Below are 17,526 nucleotides of genomic sequence, written 5' to 3'. Positions count from 1 at the left end.
TTTTCTAGAAGAAGGGAATACCAAGGAATTAAGGATGATCAGGTGCCGGCTTACAAGAGCTGTTTAACCCGGACCATAATCTGTCAAAATTGTTCTTGTGTTGTTTTACAGGATCAGTTTAACATGGATGAATCCAAATTAAACTGGGGGCTAATGTCGGGGATATACCCCGCAGTATGACCCGACTGGAGATATAACCCGGCTGGGGTTGGGTGTTTCATTGATGACCCGGCAGACTATAAGCCGGCAGGAATAGTTAAGTAGGTTAAGCTCGCGGGAACAGTTGAGCATTGTAACCCGGCAGACATAGTCATCTAACCCGGCAGACACAGTCATGTAACCCGGCACATGTTAAGCCAGACGGTAAGCCAGGTGGTAAGCCAGATCGTAAGCCAGACGGTAAGCCAGATGGTAAGCTAGATTGTAAGAAGCCCAAGACGTTAAGAAGCCCATGGTGAGACGTCAAAGTAAGGTTAAATCTTAAGTTCGAGTTGGACTCTACATGTAACCCGCCCCTTCAGCTTATATAATGAGGGGCGGGGCACCCCAAAAGGAACAAGAAACAATCTCTAGGGCTAGACACCGAGAGCCGGTTCCCGGCGACTCTCCCGTGATCATAATGAGACCTAGCCTCAAACAGCATGTAGGGTTATTACCGGATGATGTTTCCCGGGGCCCGAAGCTGTCTAAATCCTTGTCTTGTGTTGCGTCTCTCGATTCCGCCCAACCCCTCTCAAGCTACCGCATAGATGCGTTGGGCTCGTGACTAAATCCTCACACTAGGACATCTGCCGTGAAAATTCCACGACAGTTTTGGACGTGAATCCAAGTCTTTTCCTTGCACGGGAAGTCCAGCCGCCTCTTATATACCTAAGGGGTGACGGCCGATTGAACAACACACAATCGATCAAATCATCTACCACTTTTTATCTTTTATTTTTTCTCCTTAACCCTAGTTCTTCTTCTTTCTCATTCTTCGTCTGTTCTTCTTGTTGCAGGGCGGCGAACCTCGAGGCCCTAGGGGCGATCAGGTCGACCTAGGGCAGCCCATAGCCACCGCGCGCCCTGACGGGGTCCCTCGCGGGCGTGTGGGGTTTCGGGTTCTCAAAAGCACCCGCCGGATTGCCTGCGTACCGCGCTTCCGGCCGGGTCTCCTTCGACGTGAGCTGCGGTGCATCACCCCCGGCGTCGAGGGTACACGGTGACGTGGTCGTGTGCGAACACCAGTAACATCCTGCTTGACAACAACATGAGAGCTCAAGTGTCAAGGGAAGCTTGTGGGACATTCGGATACGTGGCATATGTTGTAGCTTTGTTTGGTTGGTTTGGAAATTGAATTGTTAAAGCAAGATGTATGAAGCTACAATGTAAAAGCAAGATGTGGGGAGGGGGCAAATGCCCCCCCCCCAAACGTTGTATTATGAAGCGACATGTTGTTTGAGTAGGTACCATATGTCTGGGCAGCTAAATGAGAAGAGTGACATCTACAACTTTGGTGTTACTCTACTTGAGTTGATCTCGTGCTGCGAGGTAATCGATGATAGGCTCACCCCTGGCATACTCACATGGGTAACTCGATGCGGATAGATGTTTTTCCTAAGTTTGATATTAGTATATCCTAACTCTGTGCATTTGGCATTAACAAATGAATGAACTTTATACGGTATGTACAGTCTAAACCACAAATCGAGTGCGGAAACATGGATGCCATCGTCGATGGATCATTAGGTGTCGGGTAGAAGCCAGAGTCGGTGCGAAAGATTGTTGATCTAGTTATTCGGTGTGTGAGGCCACAAGGTACACAACATCCATCTAGGCCAGAGGTAGTTCAGAGATATCAGGACGCGGAGCTCCAATTGGAGGTGCCTTAGCATATGGCCATGGGAACTGTCAACTCAGATGATATTCAGGGTTTTATGAGTGCCAAATGTTCCATGAGATGCTCAACCAGTAGTGATAAGAACTCGATGCTTATGTGACTAGAAAGAAAAACCTGATTGTTACATGGGGTCATCGCTTATCCCTCCTATGTACCTACTACAAATACATTTTAGTGCACAAAATCTTGTTCATTGAAATATGTTGTGTGCAATGCAGACAAGTTAAGCGGGTATCGGTCTGATGCATTTTCTTGATCGCCGATTGGACGTCAGTCATGCTTGTGCTCTACTACACCACCAAATTGTACCGCAACAACGACAAAGTTCTACTACATCACCAAAATCTAGCAAACATGCTTCTGCTTTGATTTTAGTGTGTATAATACAAGTACAATCACTCAAATCTTGTGTGTGTGCGTCTACTATGTTTCTAAAAAAAATTGTTTATCAGTGCTTATATACATATTATCAAATCTAATTGAGCACCATTGATGTGTTTTCATGTAAAAAGCCTAATGTACTTTCATGTGGTTATACCTTCATCAATGTTTCACAAATTTAAAAGCCCGATATTTATATTTTTTTAATCTCTCAGCTGGTGAACGTTCGTTGGCAGAGGTGACATTTGCGAACGTTTCAGATGGCAAGTTTAGTTGTATGGGTAGGTTGTTTCTTCAGAGAAGGACATTTTTCTTCTAAAAAGTGACACCATTTGATCTCGCGAAGCAACTAAACTGTTAGGAAAAAGCGTTCGCTTGCATCGCCCTCCCAACTGACGTTCGCTAGATAACAATACCGAAAAGAGTGTAAGATTCTATGGTCCACTTCATCCTTCGAACCATACATACTTCCCCCCTATATCTATGTTATGATTTTTTTCCTCATATCTCTGTTTTTTTCCGTTGATTTTCCTTGAAAACCTTAACTCCCTGCGTTTTATTGACCTACGAAATAAATTATGATTTGTTTAGTAAAACTAATAAGTTCTTACCAAACCAAACAAAATCGTAAAATTTATTCAGGTAGATAAATCACGGGCGATTTGGTAAATATTTATTTACACAATCACATTAATATGAACATGTAAATCACATGCTAACATACTATAATATTTATACCCGTTGCAACGCACAATCAATTATCTACTAGTCAACTTGAAAAGCTAACACAACAAACCGTCCCTTGATCACGACCATAGGCGGCTAAAAACATCAGAATTCTCCAAAAGTTTGACAGCTAAGCATTCATGCGTAAACGTTGAAGATAGCACGACAATCTCGAATTGCAAGATCAAATAGCTCACGTGTCGTCTGCGGCCATAGCACCCTCCACTGTTAAAAAAAGATCATATGATGTGGACGAGCAATAAAAAATTCAAAGATCTGACTGTTACATGTATGTATTCCAAAAGTGCCCACCATATCGACGCCACCCCTTTCCAAATAGGAGTATAATAAGTATTGCAATAACAGAAATTGCTAGGACTCCAAGCCAACCCAAAGACTCCCTAGCCACACACCCCAAAAAGGATGAACATTGGGCACTGAAATAACAGAAGATCAATTAATATCGCAATACATAAAGGTCACAAGCTATCTGAGGGGTCTTGGCCAATCAAATTGTGTGACCCCTTAGCGATCATGCAGTGCTTGCCACACAAAACTCCTACAAAAACTGACTTTGATTATTATTTTCAGAGTTTAGCCAAATAAAAGGCTGAAGCACTATATATGGACCTTGTACTTATTGCACGCCCACGATTAACATCTGGCTTATTAGAGAGATATCATACTAAGCATCTATAAAAAAGATTCAAATAATTTGTACCCTCACTCCCAAATAATCTCTTGTACTCAACATCCAACATTGAGAATCCAAATCATAACACTTACAGATCACATCAGGATTAGTAACAATAAATAAAATGTTCAAGGAATTGAATCCTGAGATGAGTGTGACCCAAGTGTCATGAACATGTTATGATTGCCCGTATCAGGAAGTCGACGCGAAAACCAAACCATCCTCGCATTGCCCATATTAAACACGAACATGTTTGACTTCCTACAGAGCCTAGTGGACTTCAGTAGGACAATTGCATTTTTTTCGCGTTGATCTTTCTCGTGCAAATGGAGGGGCATATTCTTGATTTTTTGAGTACACGAAAACGACCAGGATATTTCCTCAACCATGTGCGGTGAGTGTGATCCTTGGGACCAGGATAGATCCCTATGTCATGCAAATGTTTTGCTTTAGTACTCACAAATCCGTCGTAGTCTAGGTGGTTAGGATACTCGGCTCTCACCTGAGAGACCCGGGTTCAAGTCCCGGCGACGGAAATCCTTTTTTTTTTCTTTTTCATCAGATTTTAGTACTCAACAGTTCGTCCAGAAAGTATGGCTTTTTTGTCTAAGGTATTCTGCCTGGTTATCTTTATAAACAGTTTCAGTTTTGTGTTAATGTGTTAAATACATTCCTGACTACTTGCAAGCATGATGAAGACTTCTATAGCTTTTTTTCAGGGAACGATGAAGACTTCTATCTAATGTTCTGTGTTCTTTAGGGACAGTCCAGACACACATGGAAACGTTCAGTCGACCTGAAACAAGCTGACCAACTGTACATGTTTCTTTTACTATCCCAACAGAGCCCGAAGCTTTTGAAAAAGAAGACTACTACGATAGCATGCTGTGATTTTCAATATTTTTTTGGCATTGCACAGGCAATAGAAATTACAATGGACTCGTGTCTTGAGCGAAAAAAGCTCCCCTAGTGTAGGAGAACTGTAGAAAAGATAAGACAACCATGCTACCACGGCGTCAGTTGCACATGCAGCCAGGGCCGTGCCGGCAAAATCGGGGCCCTGTGCGAAACTAAAAAATGGGGCCCTATCTCATAAAAGAATAAACTAACAAACAATCATAATGCATATATATCTCATAGAAAAAAAATTATAATGTACTCCCTCCGTCCCATAATATAAGACTTTTTTGACACTACACTTGTGTCAAAAATGTCTTACATTATGAGACAGAGGGAGTATATAATATCTATACCTAATATTAAAAGACGGAACCTTTCATAGTTCTCCATACGTCATCTCTTTACATCCGTTGATTTTGTGTTAACATAAAGGTTGACGGCTGAGATTAAAAAAATAGATCTACACACGGGTAACGGAAAAAACCAAACAGTTCACCGGCGTCCATGGTACGATATAACTCCTACGAGGTCTAGCACTGCGGACTCCTGGCCGATGCGGCAAGGACATGGCGAGGCTAAGTGCGCCGAAGCAGGCTGGGTCGCCGATGCGGCAGGGAATTCTTCTCCGCTCTCTCGCTGCACCTTCGCCCTCCCTCTCTCTGTACACCGGAAGGAACGAGGGCGGTGGGCATCGACCGTGACATAAATCGAGCGTAGCAGACAGTGCTTGCGTCGGCCTGCCATAGAAGACATGCGGCGGCCGGCTGGAGGAGGCGTGCGACGAACTAAGCACTCGCACTGTGGTGGCAGCCAGTGCATGCATCAGCAACAACTAGGGTGCGCCATGACGAGGCCAGCTAGGACGTAGATAGTAGCCAGATTCGTGGGTCGAGGGTGTGTTCCCTGACCGGGGATCGATCGACCCCAATCGAGGATCGGGTACGAGGTGGGGTCAAGGTGGATCGTTGGGCGGATCGCGACCCTAATCGAGGGATGATAGCCCAGATCGATATGGAAGATTGCATGGAGAAGGCAAGGGCATCTGTGGGGAATTGGGAGTTCAGGGTGGATCGAGGCTTACCTGCCAACCGCGCTCCAAAGTAATCAACTCTGCCAGACTGTTGGTGTCCACACTTCCGTGACCCGCCACTCGCGTGCAGGTCGTCGAGCTGCCTGCGGCCATATGCGCCCTTTCCCTTCCTGCTCCCGCAGTCACGCCATTAATGGATACGCACCCTGCTGGCCGCCGCAGCTTGAGAATCCAATGTTGGTTAGGGAACGAAAAACTGCACAAAAAAGAAGGGGCGGCTGGATGGGCAAACAGGAGAATCCTGGACGGCTCGAATCCTGAATCCCAGCAGCTGAACTGATGATGAGAGATTAGGGGGATAGTCTTTGCAAACAACGCATACGAGAAGATCACGCCGTAGACAGCTGCTTCTAGCCCCCTTTTTTCTGATTTAGTGAGAAGGGAAATAAATCACTGCTCTAATCTTTTTAGGGGGAATTACGGGATCTTTGTTTCCTTCCATGGAAAAATCACCACAACCCGGGGTCATCGACCCAAAAATGTTTGGATCACGATCCACGTTCCCAATTGACGTTCCGAAGATGTATATCCCTCATCGCACCTCGTCCCGGAGGGGTAGCAATTCTCGACCCGGACGATCCGGATTTTTGGCAACCTACGTGGTCGGAGCGGGTTAGGTCGCGCGGCGGCTGCGTGACCGGGCTGCGTCGTTTTAGGCGAGACAGCCGTCCGGCCGTGTTGTGCGTGTAATGTTGGCCGCGTGTTGTGCATGTGTGTGTCATGTTGTCTGTCTGATGTGCTTGAGTGCTGGCTGGGAGAGAGGCCCACTGGCCCAGCCAACCTGCGCGCGTGGTGTTCGGCTGTCTTCAGGTTTGTCCGTGCATGTTGGCTGCAGGCGTGCTATGAGTGCGTGTGGCTGGCCGGTTTGTTGTTTGCCTTCTGTTTGAAACCTCGTGGAATCAAGTTTTCAGAGTAGACCATGAATTTAACATCAGCGTTCAGTTACCTTTTAAAGCTGCGCACCATGTGTTTGAGGTAATGTGTGATAAAAACTCTCTCAAAAAAAAGTGTGATAAAAACAACTATGATAGGGCAATGTCTTTTGATCAGATTATGCAAATAGTAATGAAACAATATATATCTGATAGCATATATATCATTCAAGGCGAGCGTAAAGTTCATGACTTAGATAATAAAATGCATTAAGTTATATATTCACAAAGAAGAAAGAATACTTGTGTGTAGTTTTATTTCCTTCTAAAAAGGGACGCGGATGTGGTGAACATGGGTGCGCGCGCACCCTTTATAAATAGTAAATTCAAAAAAATGCTAGAAAAAATCAAAAAAGGCTGAATTTACTTTTTAATATAGATATTCAACCGGTATACTCACACATGAGGTTCCACGAAGAAATCACATTCATGGTAATCTGGGCAAAAATGACAAAATCGAAGCTATATTAAAAAACATTGTTTGATGAATAGTATGGTTGCATTTGTATTTTCTTCACTAAGAATACCATGGGTGCCAATACATCATGAAGCTTTACACATGAGTAGAATGATCGACTAAGATTCACACCGCAAAATTTCAGAAATTTTTATTTTTTTTAGTATTTTTTATGAATTCACTATTCTCGTGGGTGCGTGTGCACCCATGTTCACCTTTGTATTTTCGTCTAAAAATATGCTATTTTATTAATCTTACTACTACAATGGTTCTTATATATTTTGAAATTTTTTATTAAGAGTTTCCTCTCCATTTTATCTTTTATTATTAGGGGAATATGTACACATGTTGGGTTGCATATTATGAATCTAATGCAACAACACCCCTATTAAATCTGATTGATTATTTATTGCTATTTGTCGATACCCCTTATGATATATTTTATATATAGAACTAAACAAAGAATATATGAACTGTAAAATCCAGCATTTTTTTCTTTTATGATGTTGCAACACCTGGGGCCATAAGCTAGAGACATAGAAGGTATTTTTTTTTCTCGTTGCAACGCTGATGCATGTTTTAGCGACAAAATCTGCATTTATCTTCTATGTTTAATATTACATCTTATATGCAAAAACTGGAACAGTTCGTCTAGATTAGAGTTGTCGGGGGACAATGAACAAAGGATTATGGATGTGCCTCCTCAATGAATGTATCGTAGTTCGCTTTTCCCCCTTTTGTTGGTTTTACAAGTGACGTTGTAGATTTGTTTAGTTAATATTATGCTAACACTTGATGCTATTTCCAGGAGTTGAAACAAGTTATTCCCATCATGCTTCATCTGAGGAAGCCAGTGATTTGATGATGAGTGGTTTTTGTCCATCACAAACATTTGAGTATTTATGTGTTTTAAGATAGTTTCTCCATCAACGGTAGAGGTGAACTTAGATTTGGGAGGTCAAGGAAGAAAAAGAGTGAATTAGTATTCTTCCCGGAAGATAAAGATATTGACTTGGCCGTACAAAAGCCAAGTGCCTTTAATAAAGAAATGCCTCTTGATATTCATGTCTATTCTAAAGTTCTATGTTTGAAACAATTGATGTTGAGTCAATGCACGGCGGCGAGTGCGGGAAACCAACAGAAGAGGTTGACTAAGACCTTGCATGGCGAATATTTTGATGGGGTTGGCTATTACATGACACGCCCCCTCCCAGAGATTAGCCGTGAGGTGAGGACCATCTCTAATGGGCAAGGCAGTGCTGGGCAGGAGTCGCGATGGTGCGAGCATGCCAGCCAAACCTGTGGTGCACAAGCTGGAGCTGGACCATATTTAAATTTTGCCCTAGGTTTACATGGTAGCAGCTGTGTTTCTTCCGTTACAACGCACGGGTCTTTTGCTAGTAATGTCTTACATAACAACTGGACATATAAAAAAGTCATACCTATCCAACGCACGGGTCTTTTAGTATTCTTTAAAATGAAATTTTCAATGATATCCTCGTAATCAATCTTCTTCAACACTTCACTCTCAAGTGCTATTGTGGCCAAATCATTGAGTCTTTGTTATGTCATAGAAGTACGCATATAGGACTTCAATAGCTTTAAGGTAGAACTGTTACAATGTGATTCTTAATCAAGGAGGTAAGAACCGGTCTCTAACGAAGTAAAAATCCCTGTCAATAGTTAATGAAAATAAGGAATTAGGAGTGGGAATCAAAGTTAATGGAAAAGGACTCGCTAGCCATTAAGCACCTGAAGGCTGCAATCGGTCACCGATCAATCTGATGAGACAACGAGTCTGAAATTTAAGAGAGGAGGGGAGCAAGGCAACGGCGGCGGCGGCCTGAATCCGATCGCAGGCATGTCCGATCGATCTAAGGCGACGAGATGTTTCCTGTAGCGACGCCGTCCGGCCGACGCGACTGCGGTTTCCCGTTCCCCGATCGAGAGTTCGAGAGTCGAGATGATCCCCGTTCCCCGATCCCGATCGACTATTGTAGGCTACGATCCTGTTGTTTTTTTAGACCGACGAGGGCTCGAGGCAACGATCCCGTTTCCATCTTTTTTGAGGGAATATCCCGTTTCCATCTAGTACAACGTAGATCGAGCAGTTTAGGACGAGGAGACGATCCCGTTTCAGGGCTCGATGGGCTCATCGTGCCCAGCGGCCCAGTGCGCTAGCGCTTAGTTCTTTTAATACTAGGCCTGTATAAATAATTTAGGGCCCCTCAAAATTATGGGCCCTGTGCGGGCCGCACATTTGGCACCACTATGGGCCCGGGCCTGATTGTATCTACCACGGGTGCTTTACTCTTCTTATTCAATTCAAGACGAGGTTCCATTGGAACATCAATTGGATTGCAATCTTTCATGCCACAACTTTCAAGTATCTTCCTTGCGTATGCCTCCTAGCATAATGTGATCCCCTCCGTCTTTTGCTACACCTTGATCCTGAGGTAGTAACTCAATAGTCCTAGATCATCCATCTTGGAAAAACGTTTTTATTTGTAGCTTGGAGTTTGCAATCACCTCTTCATCTCTTCTCCAGTAATCAATAGGTTGTCGATGTAGATGCCAACTAGTAGACGATCTCTTCCTTCACCTTGCTTGAACATTGCATGATCTAGTGGGGCTTTCTGAAATCCAAAAGAAATCAAAGTTCGATCAATCTTGATGTTCTATGCCCGAGGGCCTTGCCGTAACACATCCAAGACTTTGTGTAACGTCGGTACCTTGCGGTCTTCTCCCTCTTTGATGAATCCTAGTGGCTGGTTCACATACACATCTCCTTCTAACTCACCGTTCAAAACGCAGATTTTACATCCACGTGATGTATCTTCCATGATTCTTGATCCACGAGAGCTATGGGTAATCTCAATGATTCCACCCTTGCAACGGGAACGAACACTTCTTCAAAGTTAACACCTTCCTCTTGCACGTGTCCTTTGGACACTAGCCTCGCCTTGTGCGTCACACGTCCTTCAACATCTTTCTTGATCTTAAATTCCCACTTGATCTCTATGGCATTTTGTTTGTTGGGAAGATCCACGAGCTCCCATACATTGTTGTGTTGGATCGATCCCACTTCTTCTTCCATTGCCTGACGCCAATAATCCTTTATATTTGCGTCCATAAAGTCCGCCAGTTCCTCGGTGTTTACAAGACACTGTCGCCCACTCCCTTTCACCTTTACCGGATCAATATTCCGAAGAGCTTGTTTTGAATATGGGTGTAACGTCGGTTGCAGATGTACGGGAATAGGTCACCGTGTCCTTTCTTCCTCCATGAGCAACTGTGTTATCTTGCTATTCCCACCTCCCCGCGTTGCAGTGGGGCGTCCCTATCTCATGCATTCAGCGAGACAGGAAGGAAACCCTCACTGAAGGGAGCCGCCAGTTGGGCCAGACCAGGCGTGTGGGAAACACCAGCCTTGTTTTCTTTTTTCACATTTTTTTCGATGTTGCTTTCCATTTTTACTTGTGTTTATACTTCCAAATATTCTAAATAAATATATTACCAAAATCACTCTTCATAAAAACATCTGAAAAATGTTAACCAAGCATTTGAAAAATGCTAAATGTGTATAGAGAAAATGTTTATCACATATACGAAAAATGTATACAAAAAGTAAAATGTGTATGAAACAATTTAATCATGTATTTCAAAAAATTTAATCAAGCATTTGAAAAAATGTTGAACAAGTATTTGGAAAATGTTAAGCAAGCATTTGGAAAATGCTAAATGTGTATAGAAAAAATGTTGACTACGCATTAAAAAATGATGAAACAAATTTGATCATGTATATAAATATTAATCAAGCATTTTTAAAAATGTTGAACAAGAATTTGAAAATTGTTAAATTGTTATAGAAGAATGTTGACCATGTATTAAAAAATGATGAAATTTTTTGATCTTCTATATAAAAATGTTTATCAAGCACTTGTAAAAACGTTGAACAAGTATATAAAAAACTGTTAATCAAGAATTGAAAAATGTTAAATATGTATTGAAAAAATGTTGACCATGTATTATAAAATGATGAAACTTTTTAATCATGTATATAAAAAAATTAACCAAGCATTGGAAAAAATGTTGAGAAAGTATTTGAAATATGTTGATCAAGCATCTGAAAAATGTTAAATTTGTATAGAGAAAATATTGGCCATGTATTAAAAAATGATGACTTTTTTATAATGTATATGAAAAATATTAATCTTGTATTTGAAAATGGTTGATCTAGCATTTAAAACTTGTTAAAAATGTGTATAGAAAAAATATTGGTCATGTATTAGAAAATCTTAACCTTTTATTTAGAAAATATTCAACATGTATTAGAAAACAAAATATATTGAAAATAAAATAAACAAAGAAAACCAAAAAAGAGACAAAATGAATCAAAAAGAAAAAAAGAAAACAGAAGAAACAAATGTAGAAACAATAAAAAAGAATGAACAAAAAACAAAAAAATGGAGAAGGAAAACAAAAGAAACAAAAAAACTAAGAAAGCATTGAAAACTGAAGAAACCAATGGAAAAAACTGGAGAATAAAAAAGAAAAGAAACAAAAACATGAAAAAAGAAAAAATGAAGAAAACCAAAGAAAATAGAGAAAAGAAAAGAAAACCCAAAAAAACTAGTGTAAAACCAGTTCTTTTCCTTCTAGTAGGTTGCGGCCAAGTAGTTTAACACGAACAGAATGTTGTCCTGGTGGCTATCAGTGCGAGGAAGCAACCTGGAAGTCCCCGGTTGATCCCCACGCTCGCCCCATTTTACTCAGTTTTTTTAAAAGAAAATCCCTAGTGGGCTGGCCCGATCACAGCAAAGGCTTCAGCGAGAGATCGACATAGCTCTCGCGGTTGCAGTGGTCGTGAAAGTCAAAACTGCACACGTGGCCCGTCATGGACTGCTCAGCAATCCTCCAACCAAAAGTTGGGCATGCAAACTCGTCTGCATCCAACTGCGCTGCATCCAAGCCCCACTGGACCAGGCGGAGATCCTATAGCCGCTGGGCCATCTGGCCTTTCTTGCGTGCTCCCCCAAGGCTCATGTGTGGGCTACGTCCCTTGCCTAGGCAGCCAGGCACACCCATGTGCACATGCACCCATGTCTCAAAAAAAAAAAAACGTGCACATGCAACGTGCTTTTTGGGATCAAACCGTGGTGAGGCTATGTGGTCTTCGAGCAATGCTACATATACGTGCAGATTGTTACGTATCTTACGTAAAAATAAAAAATGAGACCAACACAAAGATTAACCATCTACATCTACGTGCAGATTGTTATGTATCTTACGTAAAAATAAAAAAATAAAACCAACCCAAGGGCTAATGGATTTTTTTATAGAAGAAACTCCTCAACCACCGCACGTCAAAGCCGGGGCTTGAACTTGGATGGGCTGGCAGCTACCCCAACTGCCCAGACAATGGGTCGACGCCCCGTCCTCTTACGTATCTTACGTAAAGGATGATTTGGCGGCAGCTAATTGGATATTAGTGAGGACGCTGGGGCCCACCTTGAAAATCAGAGGGTGGGGCGTTTAGTTTTGGTGGAAGGAAGTTAAGTAGCAACACGTAAAAGCTCGCGTAGGTCTAGGATTTTCGGTGGTCTTCACTCGTGCATGCTGTCGTGTTGCTTGACATTATGTACGTGCCTTGCTCAGCTGGTAAAAGTGGCACGTCATGCTTTATGTCGTGGTCTTCCGGTGCCACCAAATCACCTAGTTCTAGCACGACCACATTGTTATGCATTGTGTTGTGGACTTCTGACGTCGCATTTTTATTTGGACTTAAAACTTTCGTGTCACTTTTGCGGCTGCCTACGGGCCTCTCCTCCAGTCAATCAGCATAAAGTCTGCTTTTTCATGGAAGAGCGCACGCCATCCTCGCTGCATTTGCTCCAGCAAAGGTAGCATTTACGTCCATAACATTGTCGTAAGCCACGGAATCACCCCCGCATCTGTACCATCGACACGAGTTTTCGAAGGCTAACTTTTCCTTGCACGAGCGAGACAATTTCTTTAGCCGACACATGAAGAATTGGATCCTTCTCGTCCACGAGTTTGCTCATCAACATCATGTCTCCATCATCGTCATCATCGGCCATGAGCGCTCTTTGCTTTGGTGCTTCCTCGCAGTCCGCCTTGAAGTGACCGAGGATTCCACAGTTATGACACCTTGCTTTTCGGATGTCAATCTTTCTCCTCGGTGGTGGTGCAGTCTCGTTGTCTTACTCGGCAAAATTCTTTCTCGTCGAGTGCTGCTTCCCCTTCTTCTTGCTGCTCGTGAACCCGCCTTGCCTTTCCTTTGATAAGGCGATCCACTGCGCCTTTATGAGCATCACAGGCTCATCATACCTCCCACCAAGACTGTACCGCATACGCTTGTCATGATCCTTGTACCGTCCGACGAGACCGTCGATGGAGAGAATCGCGAGATCAACGCACTGCTCGATCGCCATGACAATTTGCAGGTATCAGGGAGAGGGGGCATGCGCAAGAACAGACGGGTAACCGAGACCTAAGTGAGGTTTTCTCCAAGCATCCGAATCCGATTGACGAGAGTTACTACCCGTGAAGCGAACGCGTCCGCGGACTCATCGTCGCCCATGACCAAAGTCTCATAGTACCTTAGGAGATTATGGAGATTTGCTTGCTTGACGCGGGTGCACCCCTCGAACATGAGCTTCAAAGTATCACATGCCTCCTTCGCCGTAGCTTTGGCGATCAGGTGCCGGAGGACATCCATCGGCATAACCGAATAAATTGTCGATGTCGTCTGCCAATCCTCCGAGTGCTCAGCTCCCTCCTTCTTGTACGCGTCGCCTCTTGGATCGACCGCGTCCCATAGCTCGTTGGTGCAGAGACCACACTCCATGAGGGCCTACCAGACTCCGAAGTTCTTGCGACCAACTGTGGGTACAATGAACCGGCCATGGCAAGTACTTTAGCCGTCCTGGGACGCTTCCATGATCTTCTTGCCCACCTTGACACTTTGTTATTAGAAGATCAACTTTTCTCTAATATCAATTATTGGCTCAATCTCTGTACGTACTCGTAGACGGTTACTTTCCATCACGGTGATCGAGTACTTTCCGACCATACGTACACTGCACGCACAGTTGGGGAACGTAATAATTTCAAAAAAATTCCTACGCACACGCAAGATCATGGTGATGCATAGCAACGAGAGGGGAGAATGTTGTCCACGTACCCTCGTAGACCGAAGCGGAAGCGTTAGAACAACGCGGTTGATGTAGTCGTACGTCTTCATGATCCGACCGATCTAAGTACCGAACGTACGACACCTCCGAGTTCAGCACACGTTCAGCTCGATGACATCCCACGAACTCCGATCCAGCAGAGCTTCGAGGGAGAGTTCCGTCAGCACGACGGCGTGATGACGGTGATGATGATGCTACCGACGCAGGGCTTCGCCTAAGCACCGCTACGATATGACCGAGGTGGATTATGGTGGAGGGGGCACCGCACACGGCTAAAAGATCAATGATCAATTGTTGTGTCTATGGGGTGCCCCCCCTGCCCCCGTATATAAAGGAGCTAGGGAGGAGGCGGGCGGCCAAGGAGGAGGGCGCGCCAAGGGGGGAGTCCTACTCCCACCGGGAGTAGGACTCCTCCTTTCCTAGTTGGAGTAGGAGAAGGGGGAAGGAGGAGAGAGAGGGGAAGGAAAGGCCCCCCCCTCCTTGTCCAATTCGGACTAGAGGGGGAGGGGGCGCGCGGCCTGCCCTGGCCGCCCCTCCTCTTCTCCACTAAGGCCCAATAGGCCCATTACACTCCCCGGGGGGTTCCGGTAACCCCCCGGTACTCCGGTATATGTCCGAAACCTCCCGAAACACTTCCGGTGTCCGAACATAGTCATCAAATATATCGATCTTTACATCTCAACCATTTCGAGACTCCTCGTCATGTCCGTGATCATATCCGGGACTCCGAACTACCTTCGGTACATCAGAACACATAAACTAATAATACTGATCGTCACCGAACTTTAAGCGTGCAGACCTACGGGTTCGAGAACTATGTAGACATGACCGAGACACGTCTTCGGTCAATAACCAATAGCGGAACCTGGATGCTCATATTGGTTCCTACATATTCTATGAAGATCTTTATCGGTCAAACCGCATAACAACATACGTTGTTCCCTTTGTCATCGGTATGTTACTTGCCCAAGATTCGATCGTCGGTATCTCAATACCTAGCTCAATCTCGTTACCGGCAAGTCTCTTTACTCGTTCCGTAATGCATCATCCCGCAACTAACTCATTAGTCACATTGCTTGCAAGGCTTATAGTGATGTGCATTACCGAGAGGGCCCAGAGATACCTCTCCGACAATCGGAGTGACAAATCCTAATCTCGATCTATGCCAATTCAACAAGTATAAGTCATGAGTCATCGGGAGTTGCATAATCTCATAGTCATAGGAACATGTATAAGTCATGAAGAAAGCAATAGCATAAACTAAAACGATCAAGTGCTAAGCTAACGGAATGGGTCAAGTCAATCACATCATTCTCTTAATGATGTGATCCCGTTTATCAAATGACAACTCATGTCTATGGCTAGGAAACTCAACCATCTTTGATCAACGAGCTAGTCAAGTAGAGGCATACTAGTGACACTATGTTTGTCTATGTATTCACACATGTATTATGTTTCCGGTTAATACAATTCTAGCATGAATAATAAACATTTATCATGATATGAGGAAATAAATAATAACTTTATTATTGCCTCTAGGGCATATTTCCTTTAGTCTCCCACTTGCACTAGAGTCAATAATCTAGATTACACAGTAATGATTCTAACACCCATGGAGTCTTGGCGCTGATCATGTTTTGCTCGTGGAAGAGGCTTAGTCAATGGGTCTGCAATATTCAGATCCATATGTATCTTGCAAATCTCTATGTCTCCCACCTGGACTTGATCCCGGATGGAATTGAAGCGTCTCTTGATGTGCTTGGTTCTCTTGTGAAATCTGGATTCCTTTGCCAAGGCAATTGCACCAGTATTGTCACAAAAGATTCTCATTGTACCCGATGCACTAGGTATGACACCTAGATCGGATATGAACTCCTTCATCCAAACTCCTTCATTTGCAGCTTCCGAAGCAGCTATGTACTCCGCTTCACACGTAGATCCCGCCACGACGCTTTGTTTAGAACTGCACCAACTGACAGCTCCACCGTTTAATATAAACACGTATCCGGTTTGCGATTTAGAATTGTCCGGATCAGTGTCAAAGCTTGCATTGACGTAACCATTTACGACGAGCTCTTTTTCACCTCCATAAACGAGAAACATATCCTTAGTCCTTTTCAGGTATTTCGGGATGTTCTTGACCGTTGTCCAGTGATCCACTCCTAGATTACTTTGGTACCTCCCTTCTAAACTAATAGCAAGGCACACATCAGGTCTGGTACACAGCATTGCATACATGATAGAGCCTATGGCCGAAGCATAGGGACCATCTTCCATTTTCTCTCTATCTTCTGCAATGGTCGGGCATTGAGTCTGACTCAACTTCACACCTTGTAACACAGGCAAGAACCCTTTCTTTGCTTGATCCATTTTGAACTTCTTCAAAACTTTGTCAAGGTATGTGCTTTGTGAAAGTCCAATTAAGCGTCTTGATCTATCTCTATAGATCTTGATGCCCAATATATAAGCAGCTTCACCGAGGTCTTTCATTAAAAACTCTTATTCAAGTATCCTTTTATGCTATCCAGAAATTCTATATCATTTCCAATTAGCAATATGTCATCCACATATAATATTAGAAATGCTACAGAGCTCCCTCTCACTTTCTTATAAATACAGGCTTCTCCAAAAGTCTGTATAAACCATATGCTTTGATCACACCATCAAAACGTTTATTTCAACTCCGAGAGGCTTGCACCAGTCCATAAATGGATCGCTGGAGCTTGCACACTTTGTTAGCTCCCTTTGGATCAACAAAACCTTCTGGTTGTATCATATACAACTCTTCTTCCAGAAATCCATTCAGGAATGCAGTTTTGACATCCATTTGCCAAATTTCATAATCATAAAATGCGGCAATCACTAACATGATTCGGACAGACTTAAGCATCGCTACGGACAAGAAAGTCTCATCGTAGTCAACCCTTGAACTTGTCGAAAACCTTTTGCAACAGGTCGAGCTTTGTAGACAGTAACATTACCGTCAGCGTCAGTCTTCTTCTTGAAGATCCATTTATTCCCTATGGCTTGCCGATCATCGGGCAAGTCAACCAAAGTCCACACTTTGTTCTCATACATGGATCCCATCTCAGATTTCATGGCCTTAAGCCATTTTGCAGAATCTGGGCTCACCATCGCTTCTTCATAGTTCGTAGGTTCGCCTTGGTCAAGTAACATGACCTCCAGAATAGGATTACCGTACCACTCTGGTGCGGATCTTACTCTGGTTGACCTACAAGGTTCGGTATTA

The 17,526-nt window shown here is 43.5% G+C and overlaps 1 non-coding gene across 1 annotated transcript; it reads left to right on the top strand.

The window, feature by feature from the left end:
* Positions 1–4,143: 4,143 nt before the first annotated feature.
* On the top strand, positions 4,144–4,216 carry TRNAE-CUC (transfer RNA glutamic acid (anticodon CUC)). The gene has a single exon. It is a non-coding gene; the product is annotated as a tRNA-Glu (tRNA).
* The last annotated feature ends 13,310 nt before the right edge of the window (positions 4,217–17,526 follow it).

The sequence above is a fragment of the Aegilops tauschii genome, chromosome 5 (genome assembly GCF_002575655.3).
Source record: "Aegilops tauschii subsp. strangulata cultivar AL8/78 chromosome 5, Aet v6.0, whole genome shotgun sequence".
NCBI classification, from domain to species: Eukaryota; Viridiplantae; Streptophyta; class Magnoliopsida; order Poales; family Poaceae; genus Aegilops; species Aegilops tauschii.
Note: the sequence above shows the minus strand (reverse complement) of the source record. Positions and strands in the feature narration are given on the sequence as shown.